Source organism: Aedes aegypti, chromosome 2 (assembly GCF_002204515.2).
Source record: "Aedes aegypti strain LVP_AGWG chromosome 2, AaegL5.0 Primary Assembly, whole genome shotgun sequence".
Classification (NCBI taxonomy): Eukaryota; Metazoa; Arthropoda; class Insecta; order Diptera; family Culicidae; genus Aedes; species Aedes aegypti.
In genome coordinates this window covers 117,799,816-117,822,542 of record NC_035108.1, presented here as the reverse complement: position 1 = coordinate 117,822,542, position 22,727 = coordinate 117,799,816, and the positions used below count along the sequence as shown (strand labels likewise).

Genomic DNA, 22,727 nt, shown 5'->3' with positions numbered 1-22,727 from the left:
GTTGGCGTAGTCCGTTGACAGTTGAAGAGAATGGGGAGGATGAGACACATGGTCGTTCTGGAAACGGACCCACGGTGCTCCCCAGACCGTTGTTACAAAAAAAAAATCTATCAAATGTGCACACCAGTCGCTTATCATTGTTTGGCTACATGTCTAGACAATTCAAAAAACGAAGGGCCCATTTTAAAGTTACGCCTTTTTCCAGTGCCCCGCTTAGTGCCATCGGTTCCAAAAGTGGTGTCATGTTCTTCTCACGCTAAGGGCGTATGTCCTGTGAAGAAAGATACCAAAAAGATTGTATGCGCATATTACGAGGGCAGCCATAAGTCTAACAATTGGGATTGCCCTTCTTGCAAATGTATCGTTGAGGCTCGTATCAGGTAGATGAACGGTAACGTTTTTCGTTCCCGGAGCTCCCCAGGCTGAATCTCCAACATTTTTCACTTTTCAGTTAATGAACGCTGGCTTTATAATTATACCCATCACGTAAATTCAATCATGCTCATTCACAAGCTTATTTTGTCGTCGGGTTTCAAATTCAAATGGAAATACCGATGCCAATGTTGTTGTAGGCAATTTCAATTCCTCCCTTCAAATTTTCTTCCTTCGGGTTATTGTTCGACTTGTTTTAAATTTAAATAAAAATACCCATGATTATGTCGCCACAGGTTATTCTTATTCCGCCTCTTCAACAGAAAATCTCAACCGAAAGTGCACCTTCTTCTAGGTCAGTGGTTCTTAACCTTTTCGGTGCTGCGACCCCCTTTGAAGCTTTATAAACGCCTCGCGGACCCACAAAGGTAAATTTTCTTGAAATCAAATGCAATCAATTGCATTTTAATCGTCAATCAAAGTAGACGTGTTTTTTATTCGCTGAAACCCGCGCGCGACTCGATTTTGTTTTAATTATTCTATTTTTTGCGTACGTCATGAACTGCGAAATTTGTGCTTTGGACGCTTCTGCCGACTCGGTATTGTGGACATGTGCGGGGTGTCCACGTAAATTCCACGCCGCGTGTATCGGTGTTACGGTGCAGCGGAGTTCATTGAGGAGGAAAGATAGAAAATTGATTGACTTCACCTCATATGTTTTGCCTTGCTGTGAGTCTTGCCAAGAACTCGTACAAGCAAAATTGGACATAAAAAAGCTGAATGAAGAGCATAAACTTCTAACAGAGCAGCTCCATGCTAATACAGAAGTGTTGCATCGCTTCAATTTAAATAATGAAAAACCAAGCATAATCAACGAAGCTTTTGAAGGACTTGAGATTCTGATGTCTGCAATAAAAAATGAGCTGGCTATTATCAACAAGTCAAGTAGCTTGGCTGGAAGCGTTGCAACTATAAAAATCATATAACGACGGTTCTTGACATAGTTGCCCAGAAAAACAATGATTATTTGACAAATACGTTAACATCATTTAAGTCCGATGTATCCACTGAGCTGCGGAACATAAATGACGATCTATGTCAAATAAATCAGCTGCAATTGGACATGGCCGCCACAACGTCTGCAAGTATGAACCCAAATTTATTTGTGGATATTGTCGACGAGCTGAAAGCATGGTCAGCAAACATGTTGTCTACAAAAAGTATTGAACCGTTGACACATGAGGCGTATCCTAGTTTAGAAGTTGAAATGGAAAAGTCCGAAGATACTTCAGGATGGCGTTTATTAGGTGACAAAAAAATATGGAAGGCCGATTGGACTTCATATGATGCGCGCAAAATGCATCGCGAGCGGCAGCAAAAACTGGCTGAAAAGGCCAAGCAAAAACGTAAAAGGCGGAACAGATTGCCACAAAACACACAACAACCCGCAAGGAGTAAATATATGAATAAAAGTCACCCGCGTCCAACCACCGTTAATGGAAGAAACTACAATGAGCCGAGCTACAACAGATGTTCCATCATCCATCAGAGAAATACCAGTAGGAACTGTTACAACCGTAGCAATACTAATGCCGCAGGAGATATTGACTTCAGAACAAATACTCCTCTTCTAGACAGAGAATTACTAGCAGCAGCGAAGGAAAGATTTTCGAGACCACCTCCCACTTCGTATCGTCCAACCATAGCATTCCAGAGAGGAGAAGTGCTGAACCCGTACCCTAGCGACAGACAACCGAATACGCCACACCGAACAAATGCCGCACCAGCACGTTTGAATGGAAGGTGCTCCTGCCAGTGTTTTTGCCAGAATTGACGCACTTCACAGAGGAAGGTAATATTAGTATCTTAACACGCAATGAATGTATTGCTAATAATTTAGGCTATGACGAAGGCTCAAATGACTGCGGCAACCATTCGAGTTGTGATAGGAATTGTATAAATTTAAATGATGAACACTTAAATGAATCTGATAATGCAAGGCATGATGTAGACCTTCCAAAAGCTTCCGAGGCTCTTGTTTATTGTCAGAATTTCAATCGTATGAGAGGATCTTCAAAAATCAAGCAAATCCATAAAAACATATTAGCGTCATCTTTTTCGATCATATTAGGCACAGAAACAAGTTGGGACGAATCTATAAAAAGCGAAGAAGTTTTCGGATGTGATTATAACGTTTTTAGAGACGATCGCGATTTTCTTATGTCACAAAGAAAATCAGGAGGAGGGGTCCTCATTGCAGTCTCTTCAAAATTTAATTCTGAAATTATTTGTTCTTCGAAATTCAAAGAGTTTGAACATGTTTGGGTGAAAGTAAATATAGAAAACGAAAAACATGTATTTGCATCAGTGTACTTTCCACCTGATCATGCCAACAAACATGCTTACGACTCCTTTTTCAAAAATGCTGAAGATATCATATCTGGTCTTCCCCTGAGGTGAAAGTACACATATATGGTGACTTCAACCAACGCAATGCTGACTTCATTCCTGATTTTGAAAATGAGGGCATCATGCTTCCAGTGGTCGGGGAAAATGAAACGTTACAATTAATTTTCGACAAAATTGCAATTTTGGGCTTGAACCAAATTAATCATGTAAAAAATCGGCAAAATTGTTACCTTGACTTTTTATTGACAAACATCCAAGAAGATTTCTACGTTACTGAAAGTATTGCACCCTTGTGGAAAAATGAAGCATTTCATACAGCACTGGAATACTCATTATTTATTCACAATAACTGCAGACCCACAGTGTGCGAATATGAGGATATCTATGAATACGATAATGCAAATTATGAAAACATAAAAAATAGAATAAACTTAATTGACTGGCAATCACTGATCAGAGAAGAAAATAATGTCGAAAAAGCTGTTGATATATTTTACAGTTTACTAATGGAAATTATTCGTGAAGAGGTACCTCTGAAAAGGAAAAAACTTTTTGGTAATTCAAAAAATCCCATCTGGTTCAATAGAAATATCAGGAATTTAAAAAATCGAAAGCAAAAGGCTCACAAAATTTATAAAAAACATGGAAGTGATGATAATATGCAGAAATACCTGGACTTATGTGAACAGTTGAACATTGCTATAAATTCTGCACTTGAAGAGTATAATAGAAAAATTGAGAGCGATATAAAGTCATGCCCAAGAAGTTTCTTTAATTATACTAAAACAAAATTAAAATCAAACAATCTACCAAATGCAACTTGACGATAAAGACGCTAACAACCCGGAAGAAATTTGCCACCTCTTTTCAACGTTTTTCCAAGAAATCTATACGACATTTTCAGAAGAGGATCGGGACCAAAATTATTTTTCATTCTTCCCTGCCCCCTCAAATGACATTAGTGTGCACCAGATAAGTGTACAAGACATCTTATCAGGCTTGAAAGGATTGGATGCCACAAAAAGTGCAGGACCTGATGAAATCCCTCCAGTATTTATGAAGAAGCTTGCTGTTGAATTAACATCTCCTTTGTTTTGGCTGTTCAATATGTCACTAAAATCCGGCAAATTTCCTAAAATCTGGAAGAAATCATTCTTAGTACCTATTTACAAATCAGGGAAGAAAACTGATATTCGTAATTATCGTGGAATTGCTATAATTTCCTGTATTCCAAAGCTCTTTGAATCCATTGTTAATAGAAAATTGTTTGGGCAATTAAGGAACAGAATTACAAATGCACAACATGGATTTTTTAAAGGCCGTTCCACTTCTACAAATTTACTAGAATTCACCAATTATACTTTGAATGCTATGGACAATGGTAACTATGTAGAGGCTCTGTATACTGATTTCAGCAAAGCATTTGACCGCATTGATATCTCTATGTTACTCTTCAAGTTAGAAAAAATAGGATTTGATAAACCATCTTTAAACTGGATACAATCATATTTAACAAATCGGCAACAAATAGTGAGATATAATGGTAAAAAATCGAATCCTATCCAAGTTACATCAGGAGTTCCTCAAGGTTCACATCTAGGACCTCTTCTTTTCATATTATATGTAAATGATATTTCCTACATTCTTATCTATGCCGACGATATGAAGTTATTCATGGAAATCAAGTATGCTAACGACATTGACATCTATCTGAGTGAAATATCTATTTTTGATGAATGGTGTAGTAAAAGCCTACTTCAGTTAAATGTTAAAAAATGTAATTTAATTACTTTTAGCAGAAAGCGAAACACAGAAGAAACAACTGTAGTTTTAGGAAATCAAATCGTTGAAAAATGCGATAGGGTCAGAGATTTAGGCGTAATTTTAGACTCAAAACTCACTTTTATCGATCATTACAACACCATTATACATAAAGCAACAAATATGCTTGGTTTTATCAAACGCTTTGGTTCTAACTTTAATGATCCATACACTACTAAAACTTTGTACGTCGCTTACGTGAGGTCTATATTAGAGTATTGTAGTATTGTATGGTCTCCTTTTATGAAGACGCATGAAGAACGTCTTGAATCAGTTCAAAAGCAATTTCTGTTATATGCTCTTCGTAAATTGGGCTGGACATCCTTCCCTCTTCCATCTTATGAATCAAGATGCATGCTCATTGATATTCAGACATTGAAAAAGCGCCGCGAATTCGCTATGGTTTCATTCGTGAACGATATTGTTTCGCATCGTATAGATTCTCCTAACCTATTAAACAGTTTAAATTTTTATACTCCTTCCCGGCAATTGAGGAATCGTAACTTGTTTTTTATTAATCACCGTCGTACTAATTATGCAAAACTTTCTCCTCTAAACCGAATGATGAGTTTATATAATCAACATTGCGAAACAATAGACTTAACAATGTCGCGTAGTAACCTAAGAATATACTTTAACTCTGTAAGATATAACAGTATATAGATTTAAGTGTTAACATGTAGTCTACTTTGATTGACGATAATAAATAAATAAATAAATAAATCAACCAAATGCAAGAATCCTGCTATGATTTTTGAAGCAGTTTACTAATAATTTATCCAGGAATGAAGATTTCTGGCTACTACCATCTTTTCAAAAGTATGATAAGGAACCTCTATAAACAATTTTGACAAAATCCAACAAACAATAATGCAGGGCAAGTAGGATAAACCCTTTAGGCACCTTCATCTTTCGCTTTAGCTTTGAAGATTTTTCCCCATCTGATAGTCTGAAGCTCTGCGGTAAATCACATTTATGTCCAAAAATAGAGTAAAGAAAAACTTGGGATAGCAACGATTCACTTTAAGATGGTAAATTTCTCTCGGCCGAAACTTTGCAATTAAAATGTTTCTTAGAAACAACGCATTTTAGCCCAAATATGAGCTCAGTAGCTTTCAAAATATCCCGCCGACGTGAAACATAAGTGCAAAGAATAATATACATTCTTCAACATTCCAAATCTCACTAGCTTCTCAACAAAAATATTTCCAGGAGTCCATACTTAAAGTCCCTGTCACAGTTTTAGTACTAAACGTTTCAGTTTAGGCCAGAAACACATATTTACTCAATATTTAAATGCGTCGGCTTGCATTTTTTCGTGATTTATGAGATTTTGTCACACTCCTTGGTTTATACTAAAATTTTGGGTGTCGACTAAGTGAACGTCAAACACAATCAAAAGTATCAAGGTTCAAATTTAAACCCACTTTTTTAATTAAAATTTAAATATGATAGGTATAACTTTTATTTGCGCGGGAAAATTTGCCAAAATAGTAAAAAGAACACGCCCTACTGTGTTACATGTATTTAATAAAAATAAGTTTTAATAAAAACAAAAATAAGACTCAATTGAAAATTTCATCAGAAATCGTCAGCTCTGGATGCTCTGCATTGAATATTTTTAAAAGACTTGCTACAGTTGACTCTCCACATCTCGATATCGAAGGGACCATCGAGATAGGGAGAGATCGAGACAAAGAACACATTTTTAATGAATACTAGATTGAGAATCACTCCATTACCAGGAAAATAATAAACAAACAGACGTCATTTCGTGTTTCCGGATGGTTTTAAATCAATAAAATCGGGTCTAGTAACCTTAGATAATGGGCATATCGACTTACGGAGAGGAAATCGGGAACGAAAATCAACCAAAAATACATCGAGATAGGGAGATATCGAGATATAGAGGATATCGAGATGCGGAGAATGAAAATGTATGCGGAATGAAGGGATCGAAGAAATCATCGAGATATAGAACATCGAGATGTGGAAAGTCGACTGTAATAGGCTTCTATGCTCTGCTATATTCTGCTGTAGAGAGAATTTGTCAAATGTTTCGCCAGGAAATCTTTGAAAGCTTAGTCAGATATCCGTGAGGAATCTTCGCAGAAATCTATCAAAGATCACAAGCGAAACATATTTTTTACTTGAAAACTTAATGAAAAAATCACAAGACTTCCATGAATGGTTTTCGCAAAAGCTGTGAAAAATCTTGCTTTATTCACTACTTCCACTAACCAACAAGTGAGAAATTTTTAGAGGACCTTTCCAGGAAGCTGGAAAAATCTGCCAAGAATTAAACTATTTTCAAGATCGTACTAAATTGAACTAGCACGGATCCGCGTTAAGTAATCATCTCTGGCTTGCTATGTTAGCCGACAGAATGACATTGAAGGTGATTTCCCAGTATTTTCACAGTTGAAAGAAACAAAAAAGGTTACGGCTTAAAAATATTTGAATGACGCAAAATTTGCAACTGGATAATAAGACAGCAACCACTTATAACATAATGTTAAAATTGGAAATTTTTGACCCTCGTCTGTAAAGCTCTTTGTTTGAAAAATTTAATTTTTTGAATGGGCCATAACGTTTGAGCCTACTCTCCCATCCCCATAGAGAGTTACGTAGCTTGTGGACGGCGTCTTATATATTAGGAACAGATTCCTCATATCAAGAGAAACGACACTTATTATGACTTCACAGACCTCCTGAGAGCTCATCACGGCCCCCTAGGGGTCCGCGGACCACCGGTTGAGAAACCCTGCTCTAAACCTACTACGGCGATATCTTGAATTTAACGAAAAGAATTCAGTATTTTTTTTAACTCAATTTAAGCTTAACTTTTTTTTTGAAATTATCTGTAAATCTGATACAGTCGACTCTCCGCATCTCGATATCCTCCATATCTCGATATCTCCCTATCTCGATGTGTACTTGGTTGATTTTCGTTCCAGTTTTTCTCTCCGTATGTCGATATTCCTATTATCAAAGGTTACTAGACTCGATTTCACTGATTCAAAACAGTTCTGGAGCACGAAGTGACGTCTGCTTGTTTATTATTTTCTTGGTAACAGAGTGGTTTTAAATCTAGTATTCATTAAAAATGTGTTCTTTTTCTCGATGTCTCCCTATCTCGATGGTCCCTTCAATATCGAGATGTGGAGAGGCGACTGTATAAATCTGATAGGTAGTGATTCGTGGAGTAATTTCTGAAGTAATCCCTAAAAGAATATTGAGGTATTCCTGGAGTAGTTTAGAGCCAAAGTGGAAAAGTGGATAGATTTCTAGATGTTATTGATGGAACAAATCCTGAACTATCATTCGGGTAAAAATATGGAGTAATTTTAGAACTTAAAAGAACACCTGATGGGCTTTCTGGAGAGTAGAGAAGTTCAAGAATGAATTGTAAAATACTAAATCTGTGAAATAATTTAGTAAATCTCTGAAAACGCTTGGGTGGAACTCTGGTGAGTTTTCGGAAGAATCCAAGGACGACATTACAAGGGAAACAATAATATAATACTCCGTAAAAATTGCTGAACAAATAGTTCAGAAAAAAAATTTTCATTGAAGAGTTTATGAAAGAACAGTTGAAAGTATTCCGCTAGAAGCTTTATATGAACTTTTGAGTTTTTAAAATTTTCTTAGCTAAGCGTTTTTGAAGAAATTTTCGAGAGAGAAAATTTTAAAGGGATGCGACGATATTGTTCGTTTGAATTTTGGATAAATCTTAATAAACACTCAGGGAATTATGCATGATGTCCTGGATATTTTTCAAGCAATCCTTGAATAGTTTCTGAGGGATTTCCTGAAAGATTTGTTGAAGGAATTTAAAAAGAAACTTTAGAAAGAATCGCAAATGCAAAGTTGAAAAAACTGTTGGTGCATTCTCTGAAGAATTTATAGAAAGAATCTTTGCTTGGTGATCTTGAAGACAATTTTTGTGAGACAACCATAATTTATTGTACATTTTTTTGGAGAAATCCTCAGTGATTTCAAAAAATCTTCAACAAACTCTTAATGAACAACAGGATGATATTTTAATTTAACAAATGAAATGGAAAAATGTTAAACATTCGAAATTCTTCGATAGATCCTTTTGAGCAATTTGATACACATTTTCGAGAAATTTTTCAGTAAGGTCAGAAAGCCTAAACAACTTTAGGAAAACATCTGTAGAATGATAACTACTAATCCTGGGAATGATTGTCCGTGGCTACTCCAAGAGGAAGTCAGTGAAAAGTGGTTCTTGGAGAATGCACTGAAAAAGTATGTAAATAATTCATTAAGAGAGGAGGTTCAGGAAAAGTTCATGAAATAATCACAAAGAGATATTTCTCGTGATTTTTTTGGAAGCAATCTTGAAAGATTTTTTTTACTGTATTAGACAAAGAATAAATATTTTCCGTAGTGAAAATTTGAATTTACATCTATCACTAATAACAACAAAAAAAAAATAACCACAGATCTTATGGCGATTTTTTCTGACCATAACGATCCGAAGGGAACCGTAAGATCCCATCCCTTATTTTACCTCCCCTGCGTTCATCTCGTTTGATGTGTGTTTGTTTGTTGGTGCCCCTCGAAAAACTATTTCGGTACGGATGAAATTGTTTCCGTATCCTGTTGTTTTGCGGGACGACGATGGGAAATGGAAATAGCTTTTCATCGGACGTCGCCGTCGACGTCGTTAGAGTCCTTGTCATGTTGTTCATTATCAACAGAAGCACGATCATCATGGTCGTGATACTCATCGTGTTTTAGTTGTCGTTGTTTTTGGGTGGGGAGGGTAATGGCACCATATCATGAAGCGAATAAAAGGATTTTGAGCCTATTTAATGACCTTAGAAATTGCACTCTTCACCAGTTGCTTGCCCGGTAATTCTCCGAGGTGGAGTTTAAGTTTGGCGTTGTTGGGCGAAGAAGGCGAATGGCAGAAGAAAGGGAAATTTTTGCACTCTTGCCTTGGCAGTTTTCCTTTGCTTTCGAGGTAGGCAGGTGCAGAATGTAGAATCGTTTATTTGCTGAGTGGTGAAAAACATTTCAATTTGGAGCGAAACAGAAGGAGAAAGAGTGTGAATGTTTCCCGGCCCGAGAATGGCCGGATAGTTCACTGCAAAGTGAAAACTATATGGAGCGTGCTTGGAGAGATAATAACTCACGGCACGGAACGATAAAATGGTACATAGTTTGTTCGTGTTTAAGGGGATTTCATGTGGAGCTTGTTGTTGTGATAAATTAACAATTTGCATTAGATTTGTACGGGGTGAGGCTGACGATGGTTCTGCATGCTATGCACACTTGTCATGAAAAATTCTGCGGCTTGTTGTTTTGATTGAAGTGTGTAATTGAAAAGATGAATTATGGTTTAAATTAGTTAAGAACTCTTGTTCAAGTGATGCTTGAATGATGTTGATCATTACCATGCTTTTTATTATTTGGGTGAGATACATATATATGCAAAATATAAAATTCTAGTGAGAATAGAAATCACAATTTGAACGAACTAACTATAATTCAAGAAACTTAGTACCACATGTTAATTAATTTCAGCGAAATATTGATTTTAAAGTTGAAAAATACGAAGTTTAGATATGAAGCACGTGAAAAATTTATGGCTGAGTGCAAAGCTAAGGTATCTGAGGACATTTAAGAAGTATATACGGTCGTCATAAGTACGGACTCGCTAAATGAATTATTACAGCACTCAGTCGAATACTGAATTACCCCCCAAAAAGTCTACTACCATTTCAAAGCAGTTGAATTATATATCCCGAGATCCTGATTGTATGCAACAAGTGATTTTCAAAAAACTTGTTTTAAACGCTAAAGAAAGCAAATATCTTGGTTTGCTATTTTGCCCCTAGTCAATGTAAAATTGAGCATTTCCAGCAAGCTCTATCCTGTGATCCATATGCGAAAGAAAGTTCGAGTTTTCAGAAAGCCCGGACATCCGGAAGATCTACAATTTGGTTCCAAAGTTTGAGGCTATATAGCACTTGTGAGTATCTAAAAATGAGTATTTTAAGCTAATCGATCTTCTGATCCACATAAGATATAAATCGGACCAGTGGCGTAGCTAGGGTCTTCGGGGCCCGGTGTGGATTCAAATTCGGGGGCTCTTCCAAATAAGGACGTGTGCCAATTGGCTAGTCAATTAATGAATCAATAATATACTTTCAATCAATAGGATTGAAAATAATGGACCGTGTGTGCATCTATTGTTAAAATCGTTTTCAATTTTTATTAAGTAGCCAAACTGTCAATCAATGAAGAGTAGTACATCGATACGACCACTTCAGGGCGCGCTAAATATCTAAAAAGCAACTTTAGAGACCTTATGCCTGAAAAATGAAACCAAAATGAGACTGAACACCCAAATAACAATTCAACAACAATTTGGCTTAAGTGTAGATTTAATAATATTTTATCACAGTTACGTGAATGCTGTAATAGTGAGGGGCGACATTTAACATTGCCAAAAGATAATGTTTTGTAATTCGGCTCTTGGTTGTTTTCAAAACCTTCTAGAGCCAAAATATTAAGATAAAATTTGGTGGCTACAAAATCAGGTTTAATCCAGTATACAATAACTTATTTAAACTGCTTGCCGTAGCTGAATGACTCTTATTTGTTACGGGTATGATAAAAGACTCATATTAAACACCTTGTTGCCATAAAAGCTGATTTTAAACTACATGACTTCCATATGTCTTCTGATAACTTTTTTTATTTATACCTCTCAAATCAGTATTTGGCTCCTAAGATGCAAAAATACCATTAGCATTGCAAATTTATTTCTCGCCACACCAATTTACCATCAATAACATTGAGTTATTACTAATGAACTCTTATTCCTAATGGGGAAATGCAAAACTAATATTCGTTTTGCTTTGTTTGCGTATTCGACGGTTATTGTTAACGACTGGATGGTTTAACTTGCTGGAAATATTTTCGGCACTGCAGTCTTAAAAATAAGCTAACACGTGTGTTGCTCCTACGTCCGACGTTTCGGTTATTTTATTTAACCTTCTTCAAAGGGATCTAAAATTTTTAAATTTACAAAATGTAAATTTCCGGTTTTCCCTTTCTCCTTATTTTGCCCCACTCTACTTTACTTACAGGATTTTGTGTCTTTGTTATTGTGTGTAATGTCCTACATTTGGTTGTCTGTAATTTGGTGTAATGGCGTCCTCTATGGCTATAAACAGATTGCAGTTTAAAATTAAAGATTTTTATAATTTACTGTTTTTCATTGCTTACTGCATGCGTCGCGATTTGTTCGTACGGCACTGTGTTTTGAAGCTATAAAAGCTTAATCGCACAAAAGCTTGTTTTAGAACTATCTAAACTAATTTTTCCTGCCTACGCTTTCGGTTACGGTTTATCACCGCGCTTTTAAGACTGATACTGCTTTGTTAACTTTGTGTGAGTGGTGTTTCAATTTCATTGTATGTATGTGTATTATCCGTGTTCGTTGTGTTTTCCTGTGTGTTTACATTATTTGTGTTTCTCCTTCCCATATTTCTAACTTTGTGGAGTATTCCTGTATATATTGCATTTAGGCCTTCAGTGTCTGTTCTTCGATTGATGCAGTTAGAGTTGTTCACGATGTGACACATCTCTAGATAAGGTAGTGTGTGTGATTTGTTTGTTTTGTCTAATATTTTCGTGTTTTCTAGGTTGAAACGGTGATTTTCGGCGATGGTGTGTTCCAGCAAGGCTGTTTTTTCTTGAAGTTGGGCGATTTGTGGATCCGAGCTGCTTACTCCGTTTTGCTGTAGTCGATCTAGGGTGTTGTAGTGGGTTTTGTGACCGCTGATCCTTGTTTTAAGCCTGTTTGTGGTCATTCCTATGTAACAGGCTGGACAGTTGTTGCATGGAATGGAGTAGATGACATCGGTCTGTTGTTATTCAGGTATCGGATCCTTAACTTTTGAGAACAGACTCCTTACCGATTTCCAGTTGTATGTTGCTAGTCGTATGTTTTTATAGTTTTTCTTTATTTCCTTGTCGATGCGATTCGACAGGTGAGGCATGTATGCAATGGAACGGTAAGTATATTCCAGGTTCATTTCATCTGATGTTGCTGTTGTTGGAGGATCATTGCGTTCATTTGATCTGTTAACCAACCTGTTGCGCAACGATCTTGGATAATTGTTGAGTTTGAGTTGCTCATCAATTATCCTGTTTTTAGCATCTTGATCTATGTCTGTTGACAGTTTGTTGACTCTATTTATTAAGTTTTTAGCCGTGTTTAACTTTTGGCGTAGGGGGTGAAATGAATGGAAATTGAGGAACCTTCCGCTTGATATTGGTTTTTGGTACCACCGTGTTGTGACCTTCTGGTTGTCATGACGGATCAGTAACATATCCAAGAAGGGTAAGCAGTTATCAGCTTCCAATTCGTATGTGAACTGGATGTTGATGTCATAGCTGTTGAATGCTTGCAGTATATTTTGTAGTTTGTTGAGAGGGATCGCAGTTATCAGATCATCAACAAATTTTCTGAGGAATGGTAGTTGAATATCCAGCCCACTTATTACCGAATTTAGCAGGCTTTCCATGACCCAATCGGCTATCGAAGGGGAAAGCGGGTTTCCCATGGCCGTGCCAAAGATTTGCTGGTAATACTGGCCATCATATCGGAAATAGCTTGAGTCGATACAATATTCAACTATTTCGAGAAATAGGTCGAGGTTTATGTTGGTGTTCGGTCTGATTTCATCCCATCTCATAATGATGTTATTGAGAACAAGCGATTTTGGGATCGATGTGAAAAGAGCTTTCACGTCGAGTGAAATCAGAACGTGGTTTTCCGGTAGCGTGACGTTGTTTATGAACTCACAGAAAGTGTAGGAGTCTTTTATGTTGTAGGCACTTACCAGTGACCGCTGAATGATTTGCCCAACATATTTAGACAGGTGGTACGAAGGTGCCGTCATATTTGGTACAACTGGCCTCAGAGGTAGGTCTGGTTTATGGGCTTTTGGTTGACCATAGATCCTAGGACATACTGCTTTGTACGTTGTGAGCTTCCTGGCTACGCTTGCATCTATTAGACCCAGATTGCGTAGTCGGTTGACGATGCTGTTGTTTTGCTGTTGATAACGTGACGTGGGATCTCTCGCGATGGGTTTGTACGTACTCTGATCCTGGAGTAGTTCCAGCATTTTAGTCTTGTAGTCTTGGGATTCCATCACCACAGTTTTGTTCCCTTTGTCCGACTGCAGTATCACAATTGTCGGATTATCGTTTAGGAACCTTCTCGTTACTCGTTCCGCGTTCAAACAGAACTTCGACAACGGATCGAGTTGGTGGTTTCGATTATCGTTGCGATGAACATGATTGAGAATCGAGTTTGCGATGGCACACCTTGTGCGGTCTTGGATTGTTGTGTCCGGGTGTATATTTTTCAAAACAGCAACCTCAAATTGTCAAACTTTGTTTTATGCTGCGTCAAAAAAGGTGAATAATCTTCAATCAGCATTTATTAATGCAATTTTACATCCACAAATGTCGAATCATAGCAGTGTGCCCTTGTTTGTGTAGGGTAAACAGGTATTATACGCCCCCCCTAACGAAAAACTGCTTTATCGTAGTGGCAAATGCATTAATTCTATAGTTGTTGGTGTCAAAGTGTTGTTTACTTAGTTGGTCATGCTCTGCATGCAACTTTCTCTTGCCAGGTAACTTCTAAAAAGAGTACAAGACGTTTTCTGTAAACGGTCCAAATCTTGACGTTTCAAAACAAACCGGGCAATATGCCCCTCCTGTAGAAAAAGTTCCGCAGCGCTGTACAAATGTTTCCAAGGAGAATTCCACCACTTGCTAAGCTTAAAACGGTCTATTAGCAGTCGTCTTCCGGTAAAAGTTTTTGCAATAAGTACAATAGTAAAGGATGGGCTTCATTTACAACGAAGCTTCCCTATCGGACCCAAAATTTTACGTCAAAAAGCTGGTTTTCGATATTTTCGTTATTTCTATTGATTGTTCATACTTCTCAAAGATCTTATATGCGCAATATCAGTTTTTCGCGGATATTCAAGGTATGTAATCATATTTACGTGTCAAATAAGCCTTAGTCCCTTGAAAATTAGGTGGGGCGTATTGCCCGGTTGGGGCGCATTATACCAATTTACCCTATTTATGATGACAAAACAGCACACGCTATGTCTAAACCAGCAGATTATGAAGATCGAATTTACCTCGGATTTTTTCCCGCTTTAAAATATTCTATCGATGAATTTTTTCCATACATTTTGTGTAGGTTGAAATGCGTAGAAAAACGTAATTTTCATGGGCTGTATACGAAAAATAGCTTAAAAGTGAATAAAATCAAAATGTCACCGATGGAATATTTTAAAACCTTTCGATTATGAAAATATGACAATCAAACAATTATGATTCCGCCAACTTAAAATCGCTCCGGTTGCCCAAATTTCACTTTTTTCAAATCATATTATTTCCATAAATTTACTCATAAGATGCTATGGTATGATAATTAAACTGACTTAATATAATTTAAAGCACAATTACCGCCCAAACAAACCAAGAAATCTCGCATAACTTGTGACCTCACCCTAAAAGCCATTGGTAACCGAGTGTGTAGCTTGTTGTTGCCGAGCAAACGAAAAGATTTACACATTATTCAACAATGCCACGATGAAAAGAAGATCCTCCTCTATCACCCAGTGGTGATTGTTGTCATCCTGGTTCATTCATTTGCTTAGAAATAAGGAACTACGCACTCGGTTACCAATGGTTTTTAGGGCGAGATCACAAGTTATATGTTTTTATCTTCACCTGGCGGTTTTTTTTAGCAAATGCTCAGGGACAATGGAAATTCGCAATTTCGCGGAAGCCGCGAATTCCGCGAAATTTGACCTTCACCGCGAAATTTAGGATAGCTTACGAAATGCCGCGAAATCAGTAAAATTTGAAGAATCAATATGAGAATCACAGTAAAATCTAGTTTTTTGTTTATGAAAATAGTTTATTCATCTTGAAGTCAAGGTACCATCGAACATTTTATAACCGTTTATTTTTAACTTTAACGTTGTTCAAGCTTGTTATTTTCGTTTTGAAGTTTGTATTACCAAACTGATACCAAACATATAATCAAAATTTGTAAAATAAAAACCATACTGATTGAAATTTACACTATTTTTATTGAAAGTGTTTTTTTTGTGTAAAATATGGTCAAAACTATGGGGCCGCGACAAAGCCGCGAAATTTTAATTTTATCGCCATGGTCACACGCGAAATTTCAAGAATTATGCCGCAAATTTCCATTGTCCCTACAAATGCTAAATAACCAAAAATATGCCACTTTCGGAGGGGGTACATGCAATTTTACATCTATTTCATCACACTTCACAGTAAATCTCACTCGGCATTAAAGATTTGAGCACTATATCAAAATAAATTACTTCAAATAACTAACACTACAAAACAAATGAGCACATACGTGTTTTCAATCTTATTTTGTTCTGTTTACGTTGGAATAAATTCGGCAAGATCGATTTATGTTCATAAATCCTAGAACATTATGATAAAATCATTTCCAACATGATATGACATTTATCTATAACAGATCTCCTCAAAATAGCTACCATTAATGCTGTTTTGTTTTATCTGTGTGACATAACCAGGGTTGGGAAAAAATCTGAAATTCACTCTATAGTAGCCAAGCAGAGCCAATCACAGTCAGCGAAGCCAGTGAAACTCATGCCCATCGCTGTTGTAGGCAAAATGCCTCGAAAATAGCAAAACACCCGTTGCTAAGGGCAACCCAGAATTACTGTAGAAAAATGTTCTATTTCCCGCTGCATTTCCCGCATTTAGAGCCTTCAATGACACTCATGATTTAGAAAATTCGTGTACCCACCATAGGCTACTTGATGAGATTCACGTTTTTAATCTACTGTACTGGGAGAGCCACGTGATTTTCGCGAAAATTCAAGCCTACTACTATTACCATTCCCAGTACTGGACATAACTATACACTTCATAGCCTCTTTCAGAGTGGGCCAACTAGCCACGTTCTAGTCTACAAGAGGTTGTGAATTTATAGCACCCTGGAAGTAATTTATAAAACCAAAATTGCTACTTGGACAGGAACCACATTTCGATAAAGATTCCTCAAGTAATCTGACCAGACAACTCAACGAAGCGTCTTTCAAAAAGTTCATGTGGGATTTATTGATTTTCTTCAGAAATTCCATCAGAAAATAATTCAGGTATTTGCTAAAAGTTTGCTTCAACTGTTAATTCGAAGATTTATTCAGGAGTACATTGAAGAATTTCTTCACAGACTTCCCAAGGAATCCCTCCAGAACTTTTTCCAATGACACCCACAGATTTTTTTTTCCAATGATTCCCGCAGCAAATTTCCCAAACGAGTCCCCAAAGAATTGTTACAAGATTTCACTAGGATTTTTTTCAAGAAGATGTAAAGGTATTTTTTTAGATTTTATTGGACGGTAAAGATATCACTGATGAAACACATGATAAATTCCTACAAAAGAGAAGTCTTTGATTTCCGAATCTCTTCTTGGCTCTTGAGTAGTTCTTGGATGAGTCTTCAGAGAAATTATATAGACTTACTAGAGTAAATCCCTTTAAAATCTCGAGTGGAACTCTTTGAGGAGCTAAAGAAACAACTGCTGTAGGATTTTGTGTTTAAACTTAATAAATTATGATATCACAGAATCCAACAAGAAATTACTTTGAAAAAAAAAACAGAAATCTTTAATTTATTTATGGAGAAATTTATGAGGAACACTTGGTTGGATTTATTGTGAAGTTTTTGTAAAAATTTCTTAAAGATTTTGTGGAATAATCCCTGGAAGAGTTTATGAAGCAATTTCTGGGATAATCAGTGAAGTAACTATCAGAGGACTGGTTTTAAAACTTGGTATCTGCTGACGATGGGCCTCAAAGAACAACATAGCAAGAGTCGCTGAATATGAATCATGCATTAATATTGGCAAATAATCACGTCTCTGTTATGTAATTATTAGTGGTACAGTGGTAGAGTACCCGATACCTTGCTTGGAGACTTTTTTTTATTTTCATGGTTGCGGGAAGAGGTAGAGTCTTATTCAATGGAGCTGACCTGCTGAAGAAATTTCTTATGCGATGTCGGAAGCGACTCCTGGAAAATCTTGTAAATTAATGCTAGAAATATATCCCGAGGACTCCCTGGAAATATCTTGAAATATAGCTGCAAGAATCTATGGAGGAGTTGTAGAAGGAGTGCTAAGAAGAATCCTACCTCGAATAAAATTAATATAGTAAATGGTCCACTATGCGTTCTATGAGACATCCCTTTTGCCAAGTGAACATATAGCTTTTCTCTGTTTGGTGTTTAGGAATGGACAAAAATTGAATCGTATATCGTAAATTATCTTCAAAAGAAAAGTGAAAATGACATTGCTATCAATATAATCACTACGCCAAAAGTTCCTTCCATAATCATAAAGACAAGTAGCCATTTCTAGGCAGTGTCTGATTTCTGACCAGAGTAGGCATCCCCGGTCGACTCAAAATGGGACAGCTCAGCAGATATTTCCACAGTAGTAAATCAACCGTACTGCCGTGCGCGCCCACTATCGGCGAGTGCGCCCATTTTCTTCCGTTCGTTCCTACGACCATCTGGAATTGTTCTCGGTTGACCGAACGTAAACTGACCGGGACAGAAAAATAGTACGGCTGTTAGCCACGCGAAATAGAAAAAAAAACAGACACCCATTCTGATTTCAAGGCGGTTTGCTTGGAGATATCTTGGCCACATTTTTCCAGGTCGTAGCACATTAAAACTGCCAGATTGGAAGTAATCTTCTGAACAGAGAAAGAAAAACGGAGGGACACGATTCAAGAGGTTCACTAAAAGAGTTAGCGAAATAGGACGAGGGCATTTAATTCCGCAGAAATATCCGTTGTCAGCGCAGTGATTGAGAAGATGAATGTTCCAACAGTGGATGGTGGAAGAAGGAACGTTAATTTGGGGGGAAGGAATGGTAAATCTAACATTCTTCGTCTTGGTATTACGTCCTCACTGGGACAGAGCCTGCTTCTCAGCTTAGTGTTCAATGAGTACTTTCATAGTTATTAACTGAGAGCTTCCTTTGCCTAAGTTTCCATTTTCGCATTCGGCAATCGTGTGGCAGGTACGACTATACTTTATGCCTAGGGAAATCAAGGAAACTTCCATTACGAAGAGATCCTGAACTGACCAGGAATCGAACCCGGACACCTTCAGCATGGTTTGTTGATGCTGTTCATTTTTCTCTGTTTTTGATATTTTATTTTCTTTTGTTCTGTTTCACGCGAGATTTTTGAACAACTGTTCTATTTTACAGTTCAAACACAGACAAACAAGCTCAACACTGACAAACCTTCGCCATTTCATGTTCGTACAAGACTTTATAAATAATAGGCTTGAACTGTTTGCATTAATCAAGGTAAAAATAGAGGCAAGTAAACGGACAAAGCTTTCCCTGAATCCTTATGTCTACATCTTTCAAATGAAATTAGAAATAGAATGAATCCCTGTCATCGTATGCATCAAAATAATAAACAGTAATCCCTCCGGACCCATCTCATCGAACGGAAATAAAATGTACCAGCATATGGTAAACATTTCTACTCATGCCTGACAGTGCACCGAACTCCATCAGAACCTCTACTGGATAGTCGACGCACTCAAGCCTCACAAATCACCAATGTTCGATGGAAAACACCAGCTTGTTATTATAGTGGGAGTGGCATTTGTCATTATTCCAGATTATTATGAAACACCAAACTGAATTCGCCTCTCACTGGCTGGTAATCATCGTTTGCTTCATCAACGTTTTTTTTTTATTTCTGTACCATCGATTCTGGCAGCTCAGCCGTGATTGCAACGCTATCATTTCGCTCCAGGAGAACTTTGCTAGGTGCGGTTGATATGCCGAGTGGGGAGCACTGATGGAACCAAGGAGGAAGGCAGATGCTTTATTGATTCATCTTTCGCGTAGGGTGGCAGCAGCTGTTTTGGACATAGAATAAATTGTAGTCATAGTGGTTTAGAGACCGTTTTACACAGCAAATTAGTTTTGAATATGTTCGTGCTAGTACACATTCACATGGCATAGCTGCATTGATTTATTCATTCAAATTGATTAAAAAAGATAAGAGAAATTATACAATATTTTTACATCTGACTTATCTGAGTTACCTCTTCTTCTTCTTTGCATTACCGTTCTCACAGGAACAGAGCCTGCTACTCAGCGTAGTATTCTAATAACACTTCCACAGTTATTAAATGAGAGCTTTCTTTGCCAAAGTTTCCATTTTCGCATTCGTATATTATGTGGCAGGTACGATGGTACTCTATGCCCTGGAAAGTCAAGGAAATTTCCATTACGAAAACATCCTGGACCGACCGGGATCAAACTCAGACACCACCTTCAGCATGGCTTTGCTTTGTAGTCGCGGACTCTTTCCACTCGGCTAAGGAAGGCCCCTGCGTTACCTCAGGGATGTCAAAAATATTTGTTTGCGTATGACATAGATCTCTCCACCAAAGGCCACCAAAGGACGAAGCCTGCGTGTCATCTGTAGTAGATTGCAAAAAAGTTTGGATATTTGTTTCATACTTTCAAAAATGAAAGATTTCTCCTAATGCTTCCAAAACCCAACTCTTAATATTCTCATCAAAATGCTCTTTATTTGAAATCTTCAAGTAGACATGTTGTCATAACGAGAGGGGTTCCAATACATTGGTCAGATGTAGTACAGTATCTAGAGCTCATGCTAGAAAAAATAAAACTTTCAAAAATCAGATTGAGAGAAATCAAGCCAAATGTAACAAATAAATAAAATGTCTGTATTAACTTATTATCAGAAAATCAAAACTTTGTCTTAAGAACAAACTCTTGATCTTCAAACAAATGTTTAGGCCTAGCTGTTGTAATAACAGGAAAAAAGCTCTGCAGAGGATTCGAAAAAAAAATGAAAATGATTCTGGAGCTCTCTCTTTGGTATAGTACTGAGAAATTACAAAGAATGTTGAAACATTTGAATAAAATTTTTGATAATTTTAAGCAACAGTATAAATGCTTTAATATGGATTGAAAGCATTTATTTGTCGAATTTTCAGTATATGATGGGCTCTCCGTATATGTTTTCAAAATATTTTCTCCTCGTATGGCCAAAATCGGTGCTTCTACCCTTCATTGGTATCCAGAAGAGCACTGACTGGTGTAGCTCCGGAAATGGGGGGAGCCCACCGCAAAATGATTACGCAACCATTTGTTCTCCGCTACTCACGTTGGAACAGTTACCGGATTGCACCCGTCGTGCATTGCTCCGTTCCTGTCACCTTGTACAAATTCAAACTGTGAGGCTATAAATATCCCTGTGGATGAACCACAACTATCTCCGCAGTCGCCGGCAGCCTTTCTGCAGTACAGATTGGGTCGTGAGAAAAAAGATTATTTGTCAATGTTTTTTTTAATTGTTTTTCAACGAATTGCGAACATTTTTAGCATGACCTTCAAGAGTTAAACAATACTTTTCCGTTTTGCAATAATCCTGTTGAATAATTTTCGAGGAATATTCTCCGGACAACCAGAAGTTGCATAAAAATTTACGTAAAAGGCCTTTTACTTGTCCAAATTCAAATGAAATTCTGCCGTTGGTAATGCTTTTCGAATTATTCCATGAGCAATGTTTTGCATTTATGAAAAAAATGAAGAAAAAAATGACTTATTACCAGTCAATTTCCGCAAGTCAGCGCTTCAAGCAAATTTACTTGCTACCCAGTGCATTGAAAGGACAAATAGGCAGCTACGAAAGTACATTCACCAAGCTGTGTTTCAACAGAAACACCCATAGCTTCAAAAACTTTAGTTTCAAATGACGAAAAAAGTTGATGTTTTATACGCCTATGAATGATGATTGCCATTCCTCCACATGCGTCATCAAGTCGATCATTACGATAAACAAAAAATTTCGGATCTCTTTTGAGTTTAGATCCAGGTTTCAAATAAGTTACAGTAATAACTGCTATTTGTATGTTATTATTTGTTTGAAAATAAACATATCGTTCTGTTTTTTTTTTTCAACATTCCCCAAACTTTTTTGTATTCAGCTTTATCTTTAAAGTGTGATAAATTTAAAAATATTCCACACCTACAAAACATCGGGCTATGTACCTGAAGTGTACATCCAAGTGCTTTTCATGTTCAGTCATTGCCACATACTGTGGATGAAAAGAGTGTCACTTTGAGTGCAATCAATTTATGCCCCAGAAAAGCATTGCTAAACAAATTGATAACTCTGAATACGGATATTTCAGTGATACAGTGATTATTTATTTTTTTAACCGATAAAAAAACATTTTGAAACTATCGAGTGATTTCAACAGCCGGTAGAATTGAAAGAGCACATCGATGGATCAGTGATAACTTCAAACAACGCCAAGCATTTCTGTAGGCAGTTGACCTGCACAGAACGTCGAAATTGTGCGATATCCGTAACATATTTTCAAAGTTCAATAGGGGCACTTTTTTTAAAGTAAATATCGAAATATTACTTTATTTGTTCAATGCTGCCGATGCAAAAGGTGAAAATATTAATATTTTTCATTTCGCGGTAATTACAACCATTCTGAAATGAGAAGAGGGTCCTCCTGGGAAAAACTGAAAGTCCGCAGGTATTTTCGAGTACCTGGCAGACGAACGTCAGGGGTCTTGTTGTTCAATCAATCTCAACAATGTAATTACTCTTCGTTGAATATGCGAACGCAGCTCTCTGACAGGTAGGGGAACTGGGGGTAATATGCCCATAGGGGGTAAAACGCGCCACCATCGATTTGGCCGAACGATGTGTTTTAGAATGCTTTTTTTCACCCTAGATCATAGAAAATGGATAGAAATGCTTTTCCTAATATGTTTTTATGTGGTTTTCTCAACCAAATTGATAAAATCGTATAAAAACGTTTTTCGCTGTTTTCGTTGCAATTTTGTGCGATTTTCAATGTCATTTTTTAGGTCGATAAACAACCAAATTTCTGAAACTATTGCCGAGAGCCAACTTGTGCACTGTCATAGTTTGTATTACGTGCAAAACAT

The 22,727-nt window shown here is 37.0% G+C and overlaps 1 protein-coding gene and 1 long non-coding RNA gene across 8 annotated transcripts in view; both read right to left on the bottom strand.

The window, feature by feature from the left end:
* The window catches only part of LOC5564449 (protein still life, isoforms C/SIF type 2), a 560,183-nt gene that overhangs the window by 233,526 nt on the left and 303,930 nt on the right, over positions 1–22,727 (bottom strand). The window lies entirely within an intron of this gene.
* Positions 11,597–12,136, bottom strand: LOC110675962. Its single transcript, XR_002499955.1, has 3 exons — positions 11,869–12,136; positions 11,728–11,806; positions 11,597–11,649 (listed from the first exon to the last, which is right to left on the bottom strand). It is a non-coding gene; the product is annotated as an uncharacterized LOC110675962 (long non-coding RNA).